Below are 22,071 nucleotides of genomic sequence, written 5' to 3'. Positions count from 1 at the left end.
GTGTGTTGCGAATGAGGGTGGATGCGTCGCTGGGAGATGAATCACCCCGTCATATGGAGGGAAGAGCAAAGATGTGGAAATGAATTCCGGGATTTGGTATCCGCCCCCCCTGGATGCTGAATGGCCCGTCTGGTTTGGGGAAAACATATGGTGAACTTTTTCTTGCCAGCGTTGTGCAAAGAAGCCATGGTAGACATTCACACACACACACACACACACATATATATATATATATATATATATATATATATATATATATATATATATATATATATATATATACATATACTGTATGTGTGTGTGTGTGTGTGTGTGTGTGTATATACAGATTGAGTAAAACCCACAAAGCACAAATTGGGTTTCACTCAATCTTGTATACATGGAAAATATGTTTATGATCATATATATATTATATATATATATATATATATATATATAAAATTTCTGACTCACGTCAGGATCGAACCGGTGGAAAGCAAGGGCGTTATCCACTGAGCCATACAAGTCTAAAGAAGTTGGAACCTGAGAGCAACTGCATACCTGGGCAAGCTAACTGCTTGCATACCATAACTTCCCGACTCAGCAATGACCCAATATTTCATTCGAATTATCCCTTCTGAGTGAATAAGATAGAAATCATCAACACACAATCACGTGTGGAACAGAAGTTGGGGAAAACTCGCTGGTATGCAAGCAGTTAGCTTGCCCAGGTAATTCCTTGGGTGCAGTTGCTCTCAGGTTCCAACTTCTTTTAGACTTGTATGGCTCAGTGGATAACGCCCTTGCTTTCCACCTGAGAGACCTGGGTTCGATCCCGACGTGAGTCAGAAATTTATTTCTGTTCCACACGTGATTGTGTGTTGATGATTTCTATCTTATTCACTCAGAAGGGATAATTCGAATGAAATGTTGTCTATTGGGTCATTGCTGAGTCGGGAAGTTGGGGAAAACTCGCTGGTATGCAAGCAGTTAGCTTGCCCAGGTAAATCCTTGGGTGCAGTTGCTCTCAGGTTCCAACTTCTTTTAGACTTGTATGGCTCAGTGGATAACGCCCTTGGTTTCCACCTGAAGACCTGGGTTCGATCCCGACGTGAGTCAGAAATTTATTTCTGTTCCACACGTGATTGTGTGTTGATGATTTCTATATATATATATATATATATATATATATATATATATATATATATATATATATGTGTGTGTGAGAGAGAGAGAGAGAGAGAGAGAGAGAGAGAGAGAGAGAGAGAGAGAGAGAGAGAGAATCAACACACGATCACGTGTGGAACAGAAATAAATTTCTGACTCACGTCATCAGGGTCGAACCCAGGCCTTTGAAAGACAAGACCACTGCCAACCAAGCCACGCAAGTCATAAAAGAAGTTTCTATATATATATATATATATATATATATATATATATATATATATATATATATATATATATATATATATATATATAAACAGGAGCTCTTTTTGTTTTTACTATTCTCTCTGCGTTGAATCAAAAGGCGATTCCTTTCATCTATGAAATCAACTGTCACCTCCTCTTTAACGCCATTCTGTGTCCTGACTGTGGCTTATTGTATTGTACCCTCTCCTAAAAGAACCAATCTTGCCTCCTCTCTTCCTCTCTCTTACTCTCTCATCCCAGAGGACCTGTGTAGTAACGCCCACAAAGTAGTCCCACACCCACTTCCTCGGTACATTTTGGAATTTTTTTAAACCGTGTGGCCAAAGTTTGGAACCCCGTTTGGGGGTAGTGACGTCAGTGCACCTCACGGGATGCGCTGTAGGCATTACTCTGAAGGTTCTTTGCAGCGTCCTTTCGGCCCCCTAGTTGCAACCCCTTTCGTTCCTTTTACTGTACCTCCATTCATGTCTTTCTTCCATCTTGCTGTCCACCCTCTCCTAACAATTATTTCATAGTGTAGCTGCGAGGTTTACCCCTGTTACACCTTTCAGACCTGCCTGCTCTCAATATCCTTTCCAGCGCTGAATGGCCTCATAGGTCCCAGTGCTTGGCCTTTGGGCTAAATTCTGTATACCATTAAATTCCAGAGTTTGGAAATGAGTCTCTGTTTTTATTTTACTTGAGTCACAGGATCTTCAGTCTTTTAACGTGCAGATTTGTCAATTCTGCATCAGGAAGGACAACCTCTTAATATTCCTTATGGCTTTTTGACATTTCTTCCGACCTTGGTATGATAAAGGGTATTTGTTGCTCAAATGTCTGTTTTTTTAACTGCAAAAAAATATTCTTACAAAAAAAGTCAATGAGTAAATGATTTTGGCTTTGATTTTTATATTTCTTCCGACCTTGGTATGATAAAGGGCATTTGTTGCTCAAATGTCTGTTTTTTTTTGTAACTGCAAAAAAATATTCTTACAAAAAAAGTAAATGAGTAAATGATTTGCCAAAGTAGAAGAGTAAATGATTTGCCATTCTCGAATTAAGTATTGGGAACGACAGCAAACTTAAAATGACATCCAAATGCCATCCATTGATTCCACAACTACCAGTCTGCGCACAGACCTTCTCCGCAGAAAAGATTGACTGATCAAGAACTTTGGGACAACAGTTCGGCCCTTATGGGATTCTGTGTTGCCATTACTAATTGGAGACGTCTGCTGCAGGATAACTTCCCCAAGACGAGTGTATAAAGAGTCCAGACAGTTATGTAACTTGTGTGGTGGGGGGAGGGGGGAGAATGGGAAAGGAGAAATTGGTAGCGAGGTTCTGAGGAGACAGAGAAAAAAAACCGTAGTGGCTCCTTTGTCCGTTGGTCGATGAGTTTCAGATATATGGAGGTCCAAACAATCGTAAATCACCTGGTCACCCATCTCTCTCTCTCTCTCTCTCTCTCTCTCTCTCTCTCTCTCTCAGGTTTTTGTTATTTATTTTCCGAATCATTTACTATGTAGGTGTCAGCACATTTTCGTGTTTATAGTTCCTTTTAGGTTTATGCTTTTTAGTACTGAATATTTTCTGCTGCCGAGCCAGTTCCAAAGGATTGTAGAGGTGCTGAATGCAAAAGTCCTTCCTTCCAGTTATCTGTAAGGTTGCTCAAAAGATATCTAAATCCTTATATAAGTTCCTTGAATGTATAGATGCTTCCTTATAATCCAGTATGTCTGTAAGGAACAACGTAACAATTGTTACGTAAAACACAACCTTGATAATGAACATGATTCGAGTCATGTAATAGTTTAGTGCTGCCTTGTATAATAAAAACTTATAATCATTGATACTTATGAATTAGAAATTGTGTAAATTCTCTCTCTCTCTCTCTCTCTCTCTCTCTCTCTCTCTCTCTCTCTCTCTCTCTCTCTCTCTCTCTCAGCAACCAGCAGCAGAAGGTTGATATTGATAGAGTTTTCGGTGATCATGGAACCATCTTATCTGGTTTCCGCAGGACTGTGTTCTTAGACCTTGATTATTTTTAGTCTTTCCTTATGTCATAATATTTGGCCAAGAACGTAAGATTATAAACATTATGCAGATGAATACAACTCTTACGGCATTTCATCTGTCGTCTGGATGTGGAAAGAAGTTTCTCCCACCCATTAACTTTCAAGATTTTATTGATTACGTAATGTCGCTCTGTCGTCCCATTCCATGGCATGTTCTGTATGGGTAATTATGCAGTTGGTGATTCTGAATATTTAGAAGTACTTAAGTGTTCTTTTCTACCACAAGCTTTAGTGTCAGACGGCGCTGAAAAATACATACCATCTCGTGTTGTTAGAAAACAATGTACTTTTCCAAGCCTTCGCACGTCTGTAGGTATGAAGATCAAACCTATTGTTTGAATGGTATTCATATATACATATATTGCCCACGCTTGCATACCATCATCCTCCAGGGGTCTTTATGTCTTAGACAAGACAGGTGACAGTTGTGTTTCATTTTCCCAAGATCGGTGATTATGATTTGGTCTGTTACCGGGAGATCTGATTGGTCATATTCCAAACGCCTTGCTTCGACAGGGAACATCCATTAGAATCTACGAGTTGTCGTTTATTTCCTTTGCTCTAAAACTGCGCAATTGCCCTCCATTCAGCATCATGAAGAGTATATTTAGTTTTATGCTTTGCAAGGAAAGTTATCGTAGTTAAGGTTTCGCTTAAATGAAGGTTGTCGTTTATTTAGCTGCGTTTGCAGTTTTAATTGTAAAAGTAAATATGCTGAAAATATTATATAGCATGGTTTCAAGTGGTCTAGCTTTTGATGTACTTTTGTTGGACCGTATTCAAGAGTTTGTGATTTTAATAACTGTAGTATGTTGTGGTTAATAAACTCTATCTATCTATCTATCTACGACTGAACTTTTTTCCTTGCGTGTTGTGCTATTTATTTAAGTTGTCTGCTTGTTCATGCATGCGTTCGATAATCTTTATTTATTTGCTACTTGTCTCTTATTTTCTTCTCACTTCCTCGTTCTTCCTCTGCGTCAACTCATTTTGAACATGGCATAGTAATCAAGATAATAATAATCCGTAAAAGGCGTCACTCTTGCCGCCATGTGGCGCGTTAGATGGAATCTGTTGAGCACTTAGACTTTTGTTAAGATATGTATAAAGTCGGTGCTTTTGATTAAGATTCCATCACAGAGGCGAATGAGTAAGCGTCTACATTCAATACTCCGTGCATTTGTCTTAGAATGCACTAAAATGTTTTAATATAGATTAAGGCACAGAATTCCTCATTCGCCGAGTCTTGTAAATTGAACTGAATCGAATATAGAATTTAGGCCAGAGGCCAAGCACTGGGACTTACGAGGTCATTGAGCGCTGAAACGGAAACTGACAGTAAAAGTTCGAAAGGTGTAACAGGAGGAAAACCTCAAAGCAGTTGCACTATGAACCAGTTGTTAGGAAAGTAAGATGGAAGAAGGAGAATATGAAACGAGGTACAGTAAAAGGAACGAAAGGGGTTGCAGCAAAGAACCTTAAGTAATCCCTACAGTACCCCGCATGAGGTGCACTGACGGCACTACCCCCCTACGCGGGGGGGGGGAGTTTTTTAAAGGACGTGGAAACCACACGTAAGTCAACACAAAACTACGAGCCGCGCGGCCAGCGAGTCTGAATTGCTGAGCCGCCGAGTGAAGTCCACTTGTAATTAGTTGGTCCCAGAGGCCTGCGATGTGTATAAAATCACCATAATTCGCCTGATCCTCTGGTGGCATATCCTCGCATGAAGGAACTTCAAATGGCTCTTGGGATACAACTTAATTTAGACGGCGAAGGAGACCATTGACTCCGGTGCAGTAATGACCGCACTCACCCGCAAATACTTACGTGGATGGTAAAGTCGAATGGTTAATACTTTCAGTGTAAATAAAATAGGATTTAAAACTTCACGAGTCAATATGTTTGTAATTTGAAAACGTATTTAGATGAATGGTCAGAATTGTAATTTAGGGAATATACTTGAATTACTCATTTTATTTATGTAAATATGTTATGATGTATATACAGTATATTACAAATTGTAAGAATTGTAAGTGTATATTTTCTTAATAAAAAAGAAAGGCTATATAATATATATATATATATATATATATATATATATATATATATATATATATATATATATATATATATATATACACACACACACACACACACACATATATATATATATATATATATATATATATATATATATATATATATATATAAGGGATAACTGCTGTCGATCTATTATCCTATAAGCAGCTGAACGCTTTAATCCTTTTTTTATTTTCTCTTGTCATAACTAATTGGATTTCATCTCTTTGGCGCATTTCCTGCTTTTCTCTATACAGTAATTCTTAAAATAACTTTTCTCGAATAATAAACAAACGGAATATGAAAATAAAAGTGACAAAAATATATGATGGTCTTGAAAGAGGAAACCTTTTGCTCTACAATAAGACAAACTTGTTATATGGTAATCGCGTTGACATATTCTCTTTATTATGAGTTCAACGTATATTTATAATTCTTGTGATATCCGGTGCCGAATAAATTATGGAAGTCATCATTTAATGTTTTAAATTTAAATAAATATGAGAAAAAAGATTAACTGTAATCCGTTTAGGCGTCTTTTTTTAAAGCCAGATATTTTGAGCAGATTATTTAAATCAGAAAAAAAGGTGAAGAAATAAATGGCGGATCTGTTTTTTATATTTATCTGTAGAAAATGTATACTGAGGTGACGTCAGTTCTAAATACACATTTCAGCTTTTTTTTTTTATTAGTTTTTCTCTTCGTTTTAAGAAAGCATTGCTATGTTTTGGCTAGCGCTGTCCCTTTATAGTGTAATACAAGTCACTTTTCACAAGGTACGCGCGCGCGAGCACACACATGCACACATAAACACACACACAGACACACACACTCACATTTGGTGAGTGTGCACCCGTTTCTTATTTTTCATGTATGTATGTATGTATAAAAGTGATATAATCACGTATGTATGTCAAGTCACCCCAGAACAGTGGTTCTTAACCTGGGGAGCGTCAGTAATTTCCTAGGGGGGCCGGGGACGCGAGCCCCAGGGGAAAAATTGAAAATTTTCTAATTATATTCGTTATTCGCTTAAGAGTCGCTAAGAAGCAGAGTCAAGTATCTCTCTAATTCATTCCCAAAAGAATAAAAACACTCCTTCTCTTTCTCTCTTTTTTTCATTTTCCTTTAAACCTGGGAGGGAATTTTACTCGTAGGTGCAAGGGGGGTTGGGGAGGGAAGGACCAACTCTTAAAGAGGGGCGGGTAATAAAAAGGTCAAGAACCACTACCCTAGAATGTGGCACGGCAGAAAAGACCCTATAATTGTGACCTTCTTTGGGGAGGAAATGCCCTAAAAGCGGAGGATTCGCTCTCATCATGAGGTCACCTCAATTACATACATCAGGCCAGTCATTGTACCATGAACTACTGTTATGATGGTGGTCGTGCAAATGTTTTGAGACGCAGTTCAAATGTAGCCTAAAACGAAAAGGTTCGAACCCTTTGATTAGAGAAAATCCCCCTTAAATGGGAGGAAGGGGAATGAACGTTAAAATGTTGTCAAATTCAGTAAAGCATTTTAATTTCGCGTCCCAGAATGAACACACTATAGTCTTCAATATGTGCAACACATGTCCATATATTTTCGACAAGTTTTACATAAGTATCATTCTTCCGGTATTGATTGAAAAAGTAAAGTATTAACATTTGATAAACTCTTAGCAATGCTGTCCTAAATTGGAAAACTGTAGTATCAGCAAAATTTTCGAAATTGAGATATGCCACCTATTGGTCTCGTGAAACACCAATACACAAGTTACTGCAATTTCAGAATGACTCTTCAATGCTTTATTTAGGGGGTCCAATTTTGCAGTATCTGCAAAATCAGTAGCAACGCAAGGAAAAACTGCAGTATCTACCATTTTTCTCAGTTTTGTATTTTTTTGCAGACACTGCAGTCTTCCATTTTAGGGCGGAATAGTCGAGTATGTTTATTCCGCAGACATGAGATGTCGGTACGAAGGAGATGACTGCTAATTCTTCAACTCCCCGAGGATATTTGCGCTCACGCGGCTTAAAAGCTTGGAAATATTAAGTAGATGAATAATTCGACGTCACGAAAAGAGGCAGGAACAAGAAGAGCAGGTGCGAGAAGGCCCTTTGAATTCCTTGGAGTAATTTGGGAAAGTGAGGCTGCGCGTGTTTGAGAATGTTAGAGACCTCGGGGAATAAGAAAGGGGAGTGAAAAGAGCGAGTTCCCCAGCTTCCACGAGTAAAACCAGTACTTAACACTGTTTCGGGACTCTCTTGACGATGGCAAAAGGACATTTTACTCGTTATTTTTTTGGCAGGCAAACGCTGCATAGTGGCAGATATTTGTCTTGGATAGATGTTTCAGAAAGTATAGGTTCTCTGCGTCGATTTTCGTCATCTCTATCGCTGGTGTTTGTTTTTTATTTTAGTTTTTCTTTCCAGTTGTATTTTGCTCTTAGAATATTTTCATTTTTTTAATGATAGACCTTTTGTTTATTTTTTTTTTCTTTCCAGATTTATTTTGGTATTAGATTATTTTCATGTTTTTAATGATAGACCTTTTGTTTATTTATTTATTTTTTTTCTTTCCAATTTTAGAACTTACGGTATCAGCTGGGGCTAGGGGGGACGCTGTAAGCCCCCCTCCCCCGAGAAATTTCTGGAAATTTTTTGCGCATTTTGAAGCCATATAAGAGCTGTATTGAGTTAATAAAGCATCAAACAGGTATTATTATTATTATTATTATTATTATTATTATTATTATTATTATTATTATTATTATTTCAAAGGCTAGGGGGCAAACCAAGTCTTTGGGAGGCCATCAGTGTCCTGAGGGGGCGAGTGCCCCCACCGCCCCCCCAAATGACGCCCCTGGTCGAGTCACATGTTTTATTATTATTATTATTATTATTATTATTATTATTATTATTATTATTATTATTATTATTATTATTATTATTTCAAAGGCTAGGGGGGGCGCCAAACCAAGTCTTGGTGGGGGCCACCGGTGTCTTGAGGGGGGCGAGTGCCCCCTCAGTCCCTCCCCCCAAAATGACGCCCCTGGTCGAGTCATATACTTCATTTAGGTAAAATTATATACTTCGTCAGGGCAATTAATATGAGTTCGTAGAATTACCATTGTTTTACTTTCGTGGTTCATAACAGGTGATGCCCATTACCGTCCGTAATTGATGCGTAATTACTACTTATTGCCCGTATTTTATGATTACAATAGCCGTGCGTAACTGCGTCCTCGGTCATTCGTCCATTACCAAGGCAGTAATAACGCCAGCTCATCACAAAATATGGCCTGGCAATACATTTTGTTCAAGTAATAAATTGAGGCTCTTCTTATTGGGTTTGCATGTTTGATGTTTTTTATTCTATTAAGAAAATATATATTTATAATTCTTACAGTTTGTAATATTGTATATATTTCATCATATATTTACATAAATAAAATTAGATCGTATATATATATACATATATATACTGTATATATATATTTTTTATATAGCCTTTCTTTTTTTTTATTAAGAAAATATACAGTCACTATTCTTACAATTTGTAATAATGTACATACTTCATAATATATTTACATAAATAAAATTATATCATATATATATACATGTATATGTACTGTATATATATATATTTTTATAGCCTTTCTTTTTTATTAGGAAAATATACATTCACTATTCTTACAATTTGTAATGTTGCATATACATTATAATATATTTACATAAATAAAATTAGAAATTAAAGTATATTCACTACATTACAGTTTTTTCTATTCATCTAAATATTTTTTCAAATCACTAACATATTGACTCGTGAATACTTTTTGAACAGGAGTTTTAAATCCTATTTTATTGACATTGAAAGTATTGACCAGTCTACCTTTTATCCATTTAAATCCTAAGTGTCTTCCCATCCATATCCCTGCTATGAAATCAGACATTAAGACCACTGCCACATTTTCATCCTTTTTTGAGTCTGCATCAAAATCTAACTTTAAAATCCGTAACCTGTTACTTTTTGATTCGTTTTGACGAGAAAGTGTAGGAATGCCAACTCGATGTAAAAAGTCGAGTTGCAACCAGAACCATTGGCTCTTGAAGCAGTTGAAAAACAATGAAATTATTTGGTGTACTGATAAACGTGTTTCTGTAAAAATAAATGAACAGAAACACTTCTATGCTCTGGAAGGGTCAAGAACGAATCAGCCAATCAGGAGTTCAAAAAAAGCCTGTTGGAAGATTTAAAAACTGAGTCACACTTGGCTGACGCAGCAGGCAGTTAGTTAGTCAGCACTTCCGGAATCTCGATAAAGCAATTAAGTGCCCTCAGGAGAATAGTCTGGAGGGCACTACTAGCATCGTGAAGAGGCAGAACTACCCACTATCATTAATACTAAGGGAAGATCTGCCCACGGAAGCCAGGTCACCAAGTGTACTATTTTTAGAACTTGTTGTCCTAGAGGCACAGGTCGAGGTGGCCGGTAATAAAGTCAATGTAGGAAAAGTCACGATTTTGGCTAGGTAAAAAATCACAATTTTGGCTAGGAAAAAAGTCACAATTTTGACTAGGAAAAAAGTCACAATTTTGGCTAGGAAAAAAGTCACAATTTTGCTTAGGAAAAAAATCACAATTTTGACTAGAAAAAGTCACAAATTTTGAATACGAAAAAAGTAACAAATTTTGGCTAGGAAAAAAATCACAGGCAAAAGTAACAATTTTGGCTAGGAAAAAAAAGTCACAAATTTGGCTAGGGAAAAAGTCACAGGAAAAAACAAGTCACAATTTTGGCTAGGAAAAAATTCAAGAGAAAAAGTCACAATTTTGGCTAGGAAAAAGTAAGAAAAAAAGTCAATTTTGGCTAGGGAAAAAATCAAGAGAAAAAGTCACAATTTTGGCTAGGAAAAAGTAAGAAAAAGTCACAATTTTGGCTAGGAAAAAAAAAGCCATGGGAAAAGAAGTCATTAATTTATCTTAGCAATTAAAGTAATAAAAAAGAAAATAATTTGGTTCTATCCTAGATAGTGACCCCCAAGGGTTTTCGGGGGTCGTTATCTAGGACTAATATTTTTGGGGGGTCATTATCTTTATGACATTTACAGTCTTTTGTTTATGTTTTTACGGAAATCCCCAACGGGCTTGTACTAAACACTCCGGAAAGGCGGATACCTACCGGGTCAGTATCTAGGAAAGATTTATGTGCCTATTTTTTCTTGTGACTTTTTTTACCTATGATTTTTTTTAACTTATGACTTTTTTTTTTACCTGGATTCAGGTTGAAACCTCCATCCTAGAATTCCAGCGATTTTGAAGAACTCTTATTTTGGCTGAAGGCTACGGGGCCACGATATGCCGTTATTCTGAAATGTTTGTCTTCGGGATGAGTCCTTGTTAAAAGTTTTGTTTCGCGGAGCCCTCGGGCCAACAAGATTATTTACTTTCTAAGCTACGACTGAAGGAAGGGCAGTAAAGTAAAATTTATGTTTTGGGTATATCGTTTCTTTTATCATATATATACTTTTTAAAATTCTGAGAATGGCTGTTAGAAAAAATGAACACCATAGGGTATTCTTATGAAGTTGAAGGTTGAGAGAGAGAGAGAGAGAGAGAGAGAGAGAGAGAGAGAGAGAGAGAGAGAGAGAGAGAGAGAGAGAGAGGAGCTCGCAGCAATTCATGTTATTGGGAGTATGAAAGAAAATAAATCAAAGGTCAGAAGGTGGAACTTTTCATTCTTGGTAAAAAGATATTTCGAGACCTGGGCTCAATATCTTTTACTCACTGTGTAAAAAGAGCAAATTCTTTAATGTTATTATATATTTAGTCTGGTAACAAGCTCACTGTGTTACTCACAGTGTAAAAAGAGTAAATACAGTAATGTTGTTTACATATTTCAATCTGATAAAAAACCCAACATGATTAACTTTTCGCAAAAGTAAAATAATGATGTCAACATAAAGATGACTGAAAATTTTCAGATTTGGTTTTTGAGATTAATAAGCTTTCGATCAGTACAGCGTTAATTACAGTCTCCAAGGTAAATTCAGTGGAATCAAGGAAAACTTCTGTATATTCAGGCGTTGAAAGTTTTGAACACAATGTTGAGTTTTTACAGTAAAAAGGTCGGTTTTTACATTTACGTAACGTTTCTTTTACATTATGTACATATAAGTATGGTGCAGTTAGACACACATAGTATATATATATGTGTGTAAATGTGTGTATATATAATCAGCTATTTACCACCATGCCTTTTCCCTTTAAAGGCACCGCTTCCGGTTTTTGCGACCAGCTTTTTGGGACGGTGTTGCTAGACTCAAGCGCCACCCGCCCCCCCATCTTCCCTTTCATCCTCAGCAGTTGTTTATACCCGTTTATTGCTGAGTGGGCTGGTAAGTCGTATAGCTCGGGGGCACTCTACAGTTTTCCCCCCTACACTTATTATTAATCCACCTGCCTCTAATTAGATACATTCTTGCTCTTCCTGGATATTAAGGCTTTTCCTTCCCAGCACTTCTTCCATTCCTTCGCTGTTACCTTATCGTTTTAATTTTCTGTAAAAGAAAACTATTGCGCCGGCTTTGTCTGTCCGTCCGCACTTTTTCCGTCCACACTTTTCCTGTCCGTCCTTACATCTTAAAAACTACCGAGGCTAGATGGCTGCAAATTGGTGTGTTGATCATCCACCCACCAGTCATGAAACATACCAAATTGAAGCCTTCTACCCTCAGGAGTTTTGATTATATTTAAGGTTAAAGTTAGCCATAATCGTGCTTCTGGCAGCGATATAGGACAGGCCACCACCGGGCGATGGTTAAAGTTTCATGGGCCGCGGCTCATACAGCATCATACCGAGACCACCGAAAGATAGATATATTTTCGGAGGCCTTGAATATGCGCTGTAGTGGCTGTACAGAAAACTCGATTGTAGGCGCATTTTTTACTTTTCTCTTAGGCGAAGTCAGCATTCACACTTCACTTCCGTAAAGGAGAGTTGGCTCAATATTCCCAACATGCATCACAGCAGTTGCTTTGTTACATAGTCGTTTTCTCCTATAAATAACCTGCAGAGATCTTGCAAAATTTCTTCTGTTCTTCCCTCCCTCGCCCAGCCCTTATCCAGTGCATTAACTTTTAATTATCCATATAAATGAATCGTCTCCCTCTCTCATTAGTGATATTAACGATTAATCGTTCAGTTTTCCGTATTTTATTTGCCCAGAAGCCTCATTTTCAATCACTTCCAAGACTAAATTCTCCACTGACAGACATTGTCAAACTTTTTTACCAATTTTCTGCAAGACTGAATGCTCCATTGACAGACATTGTCAAACTATTTTGCCAATCTCTGCAAGACTGAATTCTCCCTTGACAGACATTGTCAAACTTTTTTATCAGTTCCTGCAAGACTGAATTCAAGACATTGTCAATTCCAGTTCCAAAGCTGAATTCTTGACAGACATTGTCAAACTTTTTTACCAGTTCTCTGCAAGACTGAATTCTCCATTGACAGACATTGTCAAACTTTTTTACCAGTTCTCTGCAAGACTGAATTCTCCATTGACAGACATTGTCAAACTTTTTACCAATTCTCTGCAAGACTGAATTCTCCATTGACAGACATTGTCAAATTTTTTTGCCAATTCTCTGCAAGACTGAATACTCCCTTGACAGACATTGTCAAATTTTTTTACCATTGACAGACTGAATTGTTTACAGACATTGTCAAACTATTTTGCCAGTTCTCTGCAAAACTGAATTCTCCCTTGACAGACATTGTCAAACTTTTTATCAGTTCTCTGCAAGACTGAATTCTCCATTGACAGACATTGTCAAACTTTTTTGCCAGTTCTCTGCAAGACTGAATACTCCATTGACAGGCATTGTCAAACTTTTTTACCAATTCTCTGCAAGACTGAATTCTCCATTGACAGACATTGGTCAAACTATTTTGCCAATCTCTGTAGCTTTTTTTGCCTAATGCCACTTAATACTATAGCTTCTAAATGCACCAGTCTCTCCACAGTTCTCTGCCTGTATTCTTATTTAAAAAACATGCCGATTGTCCAGCTTCTTCCTGGCTTCTCTTATCACTCCATCCAAAAGCATTAAACAAACATGTCGGCGCAGCTCGCTTGTTTGAGACGCGCTCAGACCAGCCGCTTTTAAATCTACATATTGTAAAATATGTCTAACTGAATCACGGAAATATGGAACGTGATAAATGCATAAATAAAGGCAATGCCACGAGGAAAAGTGAAACAACGTGATTTCTAGGCCTTTCGAAATAAAGACTGCAATATAAATATAAGTTTACAAAGCCACAGATTATAAAGGAAAATAATTCCAGGTACATATTTTGCTTTATGATCCCCACCTGTCATTTATACCTTTCTTTTGTTATTTTTATATTTCTGCCTGCTACTGCATCTTTTCGATTGTAAGTCCTATTCACACTAAATTATATCCACATCCTCAGCACCTTCCACTTTTCCAAGGTCCATAATCTTTTCTAATTTGCTTTCATAACTGAACGTGATTAATCCTCCTTTACCAATCCTTTTGGTATCTGTCAAGTTGGTAATCTTCTTTGATGCCACTGCATATCGATTGTAACCAAAGCAACAAATGCCTTCCCATTCTTTAATCTCTCATATAATGAACTTATGTCATCAAGAATCTTCTCTGAGAATGCTGAAAATACACATCACCGCCTTCCTCTTGTATCTAAAAGATCGGTTTTATAATGATTTTCTAGTCTGGTCTTTGTTAAAGATCTTTGACATGGAGTTGTTGCTTTAAAATTTTTCGAACCTTATACAGCAAAAATTCCTTGAAAACATTATCAGGAAACTACAAAGAAATTGAACTGCACGGCAGTAGCAATAATATGAGACATTTGGAAAGCTTATTTAACAATAAAAAATGCGCCGAAATTTTCTACGGCGCAATCGAGTTTTCTGTACAGCCGCTGCAGCGTATAATCAAGGCCACCGAAAATAGATCTATTTTTTGTGGTCTTGGTATAATGCTGTATGAACCGCACCTCATGAAACTTTAGCCACGGCCCGTGGTGGCCTATCCTATATCGTTGCCAGAGGCACGATTATGGCTGACTTTAACTTTAATTAAAATAAAAACTACTGAGGGTGGAGGGCTGCAATTTAGTATGTTTAATGGTTGGAGGGTGGATGATCAACATAGCAATTTGCAGCCCTCTAGCCTCAGTAGTTTCTAAGATGTGAGAACGGACAGAAAAATAAAACAAAGTGTGGACGGACAAACAAAGCCGGCACAATGGTTTTCTTTTACAGAAAACTAAAACATAACCAATATTTAAGGGTTATGAATTCCTGAAACAAATAAATTACGCTTGCATTAGAAATAAAGTGAAATGATTTGTGAGCGCGAGAATTTTCCCATTGCGGTTCCATTGAATTATGGACCTGTCGTTTTGTCGATGCATTTTCATACGAACCCTTGGAACCCAGAATGAGAAAATCCCAATACATTTAAATTTTAATTAACTTAATAAGTTATCGCCTGTGGAATTCCAATATAATGCAATGTATCCTTGCATAATGGTTTGAACGATATTACTGCTTCCCAGGCAGTGGTCTGGTTAAACTATTTAATAATAATAATAATAATAATAATAATACTTTCCAGGGCATGAAATAAGAATAGAATGAAGTATTACCTTCTGTCAAATGAGATTACATTACAAAGAAACTATATCTGGAAGAAAACGAGAAAGTTTTTATCAAGAAAACTGGTTTGAATTTGTTCATTGGAAGCCATTCTGATCATCACAAGGGAATGACATGACATTTAAGTACTAAGTGATTATTATTATATTATTATTATTATTATAATTATTATTATTATTATTATTATTATTATTATTATTATTATTATTATATACAGGTATATAACAATAACATAAATTTACTTTGTCTATTTGCATATGCAACTTGATATTATGAGAAGTCCTCAGCTTGAAAAATATTTCGAGCGTAACTTCTAAAATACATCCGTACTACGTAGCCACACATACACACACACACACACATATATATATATATATATATATATATATATATATATATATATATATATATATATATATATACAGTATATATATATATATATATATATATATATATATATATATATATATATATATATATATATATATGTATGTATGTATGTATGTATGTATGTATATGTGTGTGTGTGTAAGAGAGAGAGAGAGAGAGAAACCCACAATGGCCAAATCAGAACAGCGCCTTGACCCTTTCATCTCAGTACCATCAAGTTAACCGCCATTTCTAGCTCTGTTAAAGCTGTTAACCAGCGCCTTTATATTCCACATAAAACACCTCCCTTCCACATTCACTGGCGATTAGGGCTGCAGTAATTTCAGGAGTGATAATCAAGGTTTTTGTCATTTAGAGCAGCGTAGAACAAATGTTTTGATTACATGCACATTATAATTGGTTTTTAAAGGCCTCAGGATCAAGAAATCGACAAGCTAGGTTTTTCAAAGGCTTCAGGATCAAGAAATTAACAAACATCTCCCATAATGAATTTCCTACAGTGAAGTCCCGTTTTAAAAAATAGAGGCGTTGGAAGAGATGAAATGAGGTATTATGAGTCTGCGAAAATACTATATTTACTTTAGATTGCAGAAAGAGGCTTTTAGATTACAGAAATACAGTAGGGTTTGCGATCGCTGAGTGCTAGAACTGTAAGACAAACTTGGAACACTAAGTTTTGAAATTGTTAAGTAATATCTCCCTTTTTTATTATTTTCACGAGGTCATTCACCATTTTGTAATGAAGTGTAATCGCAATTACAGTTGAATTTCGTCGTGTATAACCCTCATTTTATCTTCTGTATTATTTCAAAAGTTTTTTTTTTTTTAAGTTCCTCAGAGGCTGTTTTTAACACAATTTTGTGGGTCTCTCACCATTTTGTATTGAAGTGTAATCGCAATTACAGAGGCTATTTTTAACACACAGTTTTGTGGGTCTCTCACCATTTTGTAATGAAGTGTAATCGCAATTACAGTTGAATTTTGTCGGGTGTAACCCTCATTTTATCTTTGTATTATTCCAAAAGTTTTTTTTTTAGTTCCTCAGAGGCTATTTTTAACACAATTTTGTGGGTCTCTCACCATTTTGTATTGAAGTGTAATCGCAATTACAGTTAAATTTCGTTGTGTGTAACCCCCATTTTAGCTCTCAATTATTTCAAAAGTTCTGTTTTTTTTTTTTTTTTAAGTTCCTCAGAGGCTATTTTTAACACAATTTTGTGTCACTTCAGCTAAATCACCAGCCTTCCTCGGAGCAGCCTCTTGCAAGATGATTATAAATTGTCTGCTATTTATAGCGCGTATTAAGGGTTATTTTTCGTCACTAAATTACTACAAATTCTACGGCTCCCGCCGCCTCTCCACTCCCCCCTCCCTTACCCGTTTCATATTCCTGTCATATCTTATCTTCTTGATACATTATCTCTATCTCCCAGGTCCATCCCACTTATCTCTCTCTCTCTCTCTCTCTCTCTCCACATATATTCTTGGCTCTCCTTTGGGCGTTTGGGTGGCGTGCCAGGTACAATCCAACGATGCCAGAATCTGAAGCGAATTGTTGCGCTTAACGTAATCTCCATTCTCTGTCTCCTTCGCATTAAAACAGCTGGTGCTTTTCAGCCAGAAAACGATTGCACGGTTGACGCGACTCTCCTCCGTAGCGACGCGGACGAATTAAGCGGGAAAATGCATGTTTACAGGAAGGCGCGAAAGTTATCTCCAGTGTTGCCAACTTCAAAGAAACCTTAAAACATCACAGGGCTGTTCCAGTGGGTGTTGCAGGCCAAAAGATCCACATTTTGATCTTCTTGTTTTTCTTGGCTGCCACCTGCTAGCTAGCGCTCCAGTTCCCTGCCAGTTGGTAATACACTCTTGTGATGACGGCACTGTGCTGCAACCCCGGTGCTCAGTTTCCAAGTGCTTTTTCAAGTATAGCAGAAGACGGGATTTGTAATGTGCAGAAAGCGATGGAATGGGTGGCGGTAGAATATTGATCAGTGAAAGACTTGTTGTTTAGATATTCATAGTAGATTTCTGCCAGAGGGATTCACGCGTGCTTTAAGGTGTTTCAATGTGTACATGAATGTATACACGCACGTTTTTTTGAGGAGAGGTTTACAAGGCATGATTGGTTGTTGTAATCTTATGCTGAAGCTTTTCAATTCTTTTAATACAAATTTACATAAGCATATATATATATATATATATATATATATATATATATATATATATATATATATATATATATATATATATAGTGTCTTTTTCACTGTAATCAAAAGCAGTGCATCAGACTTAGGAGCCATCGAAAAACAAATTCAACTCAGGAAAATCATGATCATTGGTGACTGTGGCCAGTGTGTGTGACCACAGTATTTACATGAGATATGCAGGTGGGCAGTAACGACTTCAGGAATAGCTATATTGATTATCTCTCTTGTCCTGTGATAAAATAAGTCAAGACTATTGCGGACTGCTCTGGGAGCAAGAGCCCGTGCCAGCGCAAGGTTTGCTCAGTCTGAAACAAAGCCAGATTTTCCAAGTCCCTGATGGACTCTGGAGTAATGTACTCTATTTGGCTGATGATGATGATGGTGATTTCCAATCTTCCTTTTGTACTGACAGTTACTTGTAAAAGGCAGTGGGGCTTCATATTCCAGTTCATAACCTGTTGGGTATTTCTCATATGTAAGAAAATTCCCATGGTTTATTGGTTGTTTATTCTTCAGTAATCTTTGTGAAGCAGATCTACCAGCCTCCCTGACATAAATTTCATTATAGTACTTAAATTTCATTTAAGTTTAATATGCAATTCACTGTGCATCAGATAAAACACCGAAAGGGAAATTATTATGATTCATCATAAGTGATTGATTAACCTGGGAGATTCGAACTCCCAAAAGTGACAACCTCCCACTTCAGTGAGAAGTATTTTTACTCAAGATTCTCTTTTCAACAATTATTTTCCTATAGTGAAACCCCTTCCCCAAATACAGTTCCTCAGGACTCTCTTCATTCTCATTCATTCTACTGTACGTATAATATATATATATATATATATATATATATATATATATATATATATATATATATATATATATATATATATATATATATATATATATATATATATATATATATATTCAGTAACATAAATACATTCGATCCTGAAAATCCTCTCTCTCTCTCGTTCATATTCCGTTAAGAGTTTACTTTGTGATTATAAAATCATGTCATAAATCGATGATATCCACTTTTCCACTGACTTTCCTTTCCGCTATAAAGATTCTGCGAGCCACAACCTCTTATCTGATAGAAAAAGCATTCCTTTGTGTCCTGTATTCTTCTAAACAAATATGGCTGCTTCAAAGAGACGGTCCTTATGGGAAACTCCACAACAAGAGAACGTCAGCTCTGTGTTTGTGTTTTTCCAACCTTGCTCTTGATAGTTTTGTTTACCGTGTCCTAAATTTATAACTATTCAGCGTTCTTTGTTCTCGTGGGGCGGCGGGACTGCCTGGGCCGCCGTCTGAGGGACCAGTGTTCGATTCTCGCACAGGACCGGGAGAGGGGCGACTTGGGAGAGGTCCCTGAAATTCGCTGGTCGACTGGTATGGGTTGCAGATATTGTGGAGAGAGAGAGAGAGAGAGAGAGAGAGAGAGAGAGAGAGAGAGAGAGAGAGAAAAACGCCAGTGATGTGTTTTTATTTGTCCATCAAAGTGCATACCACCTAAACGGGAAGTCTTCGACTGGCCAGTGGTTATCCAAATTAGCCTTCATCCATGCGAGGTGAAACTATTAAAAATTTCTCTCTCTCTCTCTCTCTCTCTCTCTCTCTCTCTCTCTCTCTCTCTCTCTCTCTCTCTCTCTGTTTCGATATTCTTAAAGTAACTAGTATTAAGTAACCAGAAAAGTATACCAACTAAACGGGAAGTTTTTGACTGGCTAATGGTCATCCAAATTAGTACTCATCCATGCCGGTGAAGCTGTTAAAATTTTCTCTCTCTCTCTCTCTCTCTCTCTCTCTCTCTCTCTCTCTCTCTCAGTTTCGATATTCTTGAAGTGACTAGTATCAAATAACCAGAAATGTATACCACCTAAACTCTCTCTCTTCTCTCTGTTCTTGATATATATATATAGTATCAAGTAACCAGAAATGTATACCACCTAAACTATATATATATATATATATATATATATATATATATATATTCTTGAAGTGACTAGTATCAAGTAACCAGAAATGTATACCACCTAAACTCTCTCTCTCTCTCTCTCTCTCTCTATATATATATATATATATATATATATATATATATATATATATATATATATATATATATATATATATATATTTATATATACTTGAAGTGACTAGTATCAAGTAACTAGAAATGTATACCACCTAAACTCTCTCTCTCTCTCTCTCTCTCTCGAAGTGACTAGTATCAAGTAACCAGCATCATTTTTTACCTTAGAATGCCACTCACTGTTCAGACCTAATCCCAGTCCTTGATGGCTAAATTATTGACGACCCAACGAAGAATGGAGGAGTAAGCTTTCCAGTGTTACCCCTGAATGCCTATGGTCTTGTTGACGTAGCTCGATCTTCGATCTTTCCAGAGTATGTGTGTGTGTGTGTGTGTGTGTGTGTGTACCTCTACATGAGAGAGAGAAAGAGAGAGAGAGAGAGGCGTTTGTGATGAATGACTTCATTCCATTAGGATGAGGATTACCTCGTAAAGCACTTCCGATTTTTTTGGTAGGGGGAAGGGGGCGTTGGTTATGATGGTATAAATTTTGGCGTCCGATAACCTCTCTCTCTCTCTCTCTCTCTCTCTCTCTCTCTCTCTCTCTCTCTCTCTCTCTCATCATCATCATCCCCTATCTGCGATCCAGAACAGTCGATTGCCAGCTCAGTGTTCATACCACCAAAGACATGCTGTGGAATTTTCAAGAACGTGTCCGTATCCTTCCTCGCCCGTTTCAGAGTATCGAACTTCGGTCCACGGTTTGAGAACGAGGAGCACAGAGAGAGAGAGAGAGAGAGAGAGAGAGAGAGAGAGAGAGAGAGAGAGAGAGAGAGACGGGATATCACAGCTTCAGGCACGATGAATATGATGGACGGATTCGAGTTTATACATAGAAAACAGAGTCACACAAAGGCCTTTCATCTTACTGGTGACGTTACCAGGCAACCATATAATAGTCGATAAAACAACAGTAAGGTAAATTTACATCAAGGTCGGCTCTTGTGCGTGGGATATGAAAGGTTAATTCAGTAACTCGGCTAAAGACAAGTATCGGGAGCGTTGTTATTAAATTCATATTAATAAGTACTTTATTATTTTGTATTGAGGTTTGGAATGAGACTGAAATCCTGTTCCCGAAGATTAGTGTTATATATTTTAATAAGTATTTCTTATTTTATATTGAAATTTGTGATGAGACTGAAATCCTATGCCTGAAGATTAGTATTATATATATATATATATATATATATATATATATATATATATATATATATATATATATATATATATATATATATATATATATATTACTAAATTTATTGATAGAATTAAATATTATATATTATATGTATTTATATATTAACAAAATTAAACTTACATTATTTACAATTACAACATTTACAATAAGGTAACAGTATACATCAACACAGTATACATAGGCATTTATTTACGTAAGCTTAATCCCTCTCAACTGACAATTTATACATCTTGTTTATTTTAGATAATCTCCTAATTTCCAAAGGGGGCGCCAGCCCTAGGGGAAAAATTAAAAATTCTCTAATTATATTCGCTATTCTCTTAACAAGAGTCACCAAGAAGCATTGTCAAGTATCTCACTAATTCATTCCCAAAAGAATAAAAACGCCCCTTCTCTTTCTCTCTTTTTTTTCATTTTCGTTTAAATCTGGGAGGAAATTTTACTCATAGATGCCGGGGGGGGGGGGGAGGGCGGGAGGGGCGTGGAGGGAAGGACCAACTCGTAGAGGGGGCGTGGTAATGAAAAGATTAAAAACCACTGATTTAGCTGGTTAGGAAAGTGGAAATTTGATACAGTATCGATTACTTCTGAACTAGATTCTAGATGAAATTTTAAATGGTTTAGCAAATATTTCTACCATTTCTAAAAAGATTTTCGTCTATGCCAGAATCGTGGCAGATAGGCCAAGCTAATTGCATATGTTTTTTCTCTCTCTCTCTAAATAACAAAATCCCTTTCCCGGTAAGGCAAGGCAACGCATGCATGCAACAGGTTAGCGTGTATCCTGTGAATACCACTGTCGTACTTTTCATCCAGGTCTACAGGTGAAAAATTGTTCGGGTGGGTGAGGCGGAATGTACTGGTTTAGTGGTGAAAGGCCCAGCTTATCAGGTTAGGGGCGATTAGGCTAGGGTGTGTC

At 36.8% G+C, this 22,071-nt stretch overlaps 1 protein-coding gene across 1 annotated transcript in view; it reads left to right on the top strand.

Annotated features, from left to right (window-relative positions):
- The window catches only part of LOC136846185 (inactive dipeptidyl peptidase 10-like), a 721,139-nt gene that overhangs the window by 518,586 nt on the left and 180,482 nt on the right, over positions 1–22,071 (top strand).

The sequence above is a fragment of the Macrobrachium rosenbergii genome, chromosome 14, assembly GCF_040412425.1.
Source record: "Macrobrachium rosenbergii isolate ZJJX-2024 chromosome 14, ASM4041242v1, whole genome shotgun sequence".
Lineage (NCBI taxonomy): Eukaryota > Metazoa > Arthropoda > Malacostraca > Decapoda > Palaemonidae > Macrobrachium > Macrobrachium rosenbergii.
This window is presented reverse-complemented; position numbering and strand designations above follow the sequence as displayed.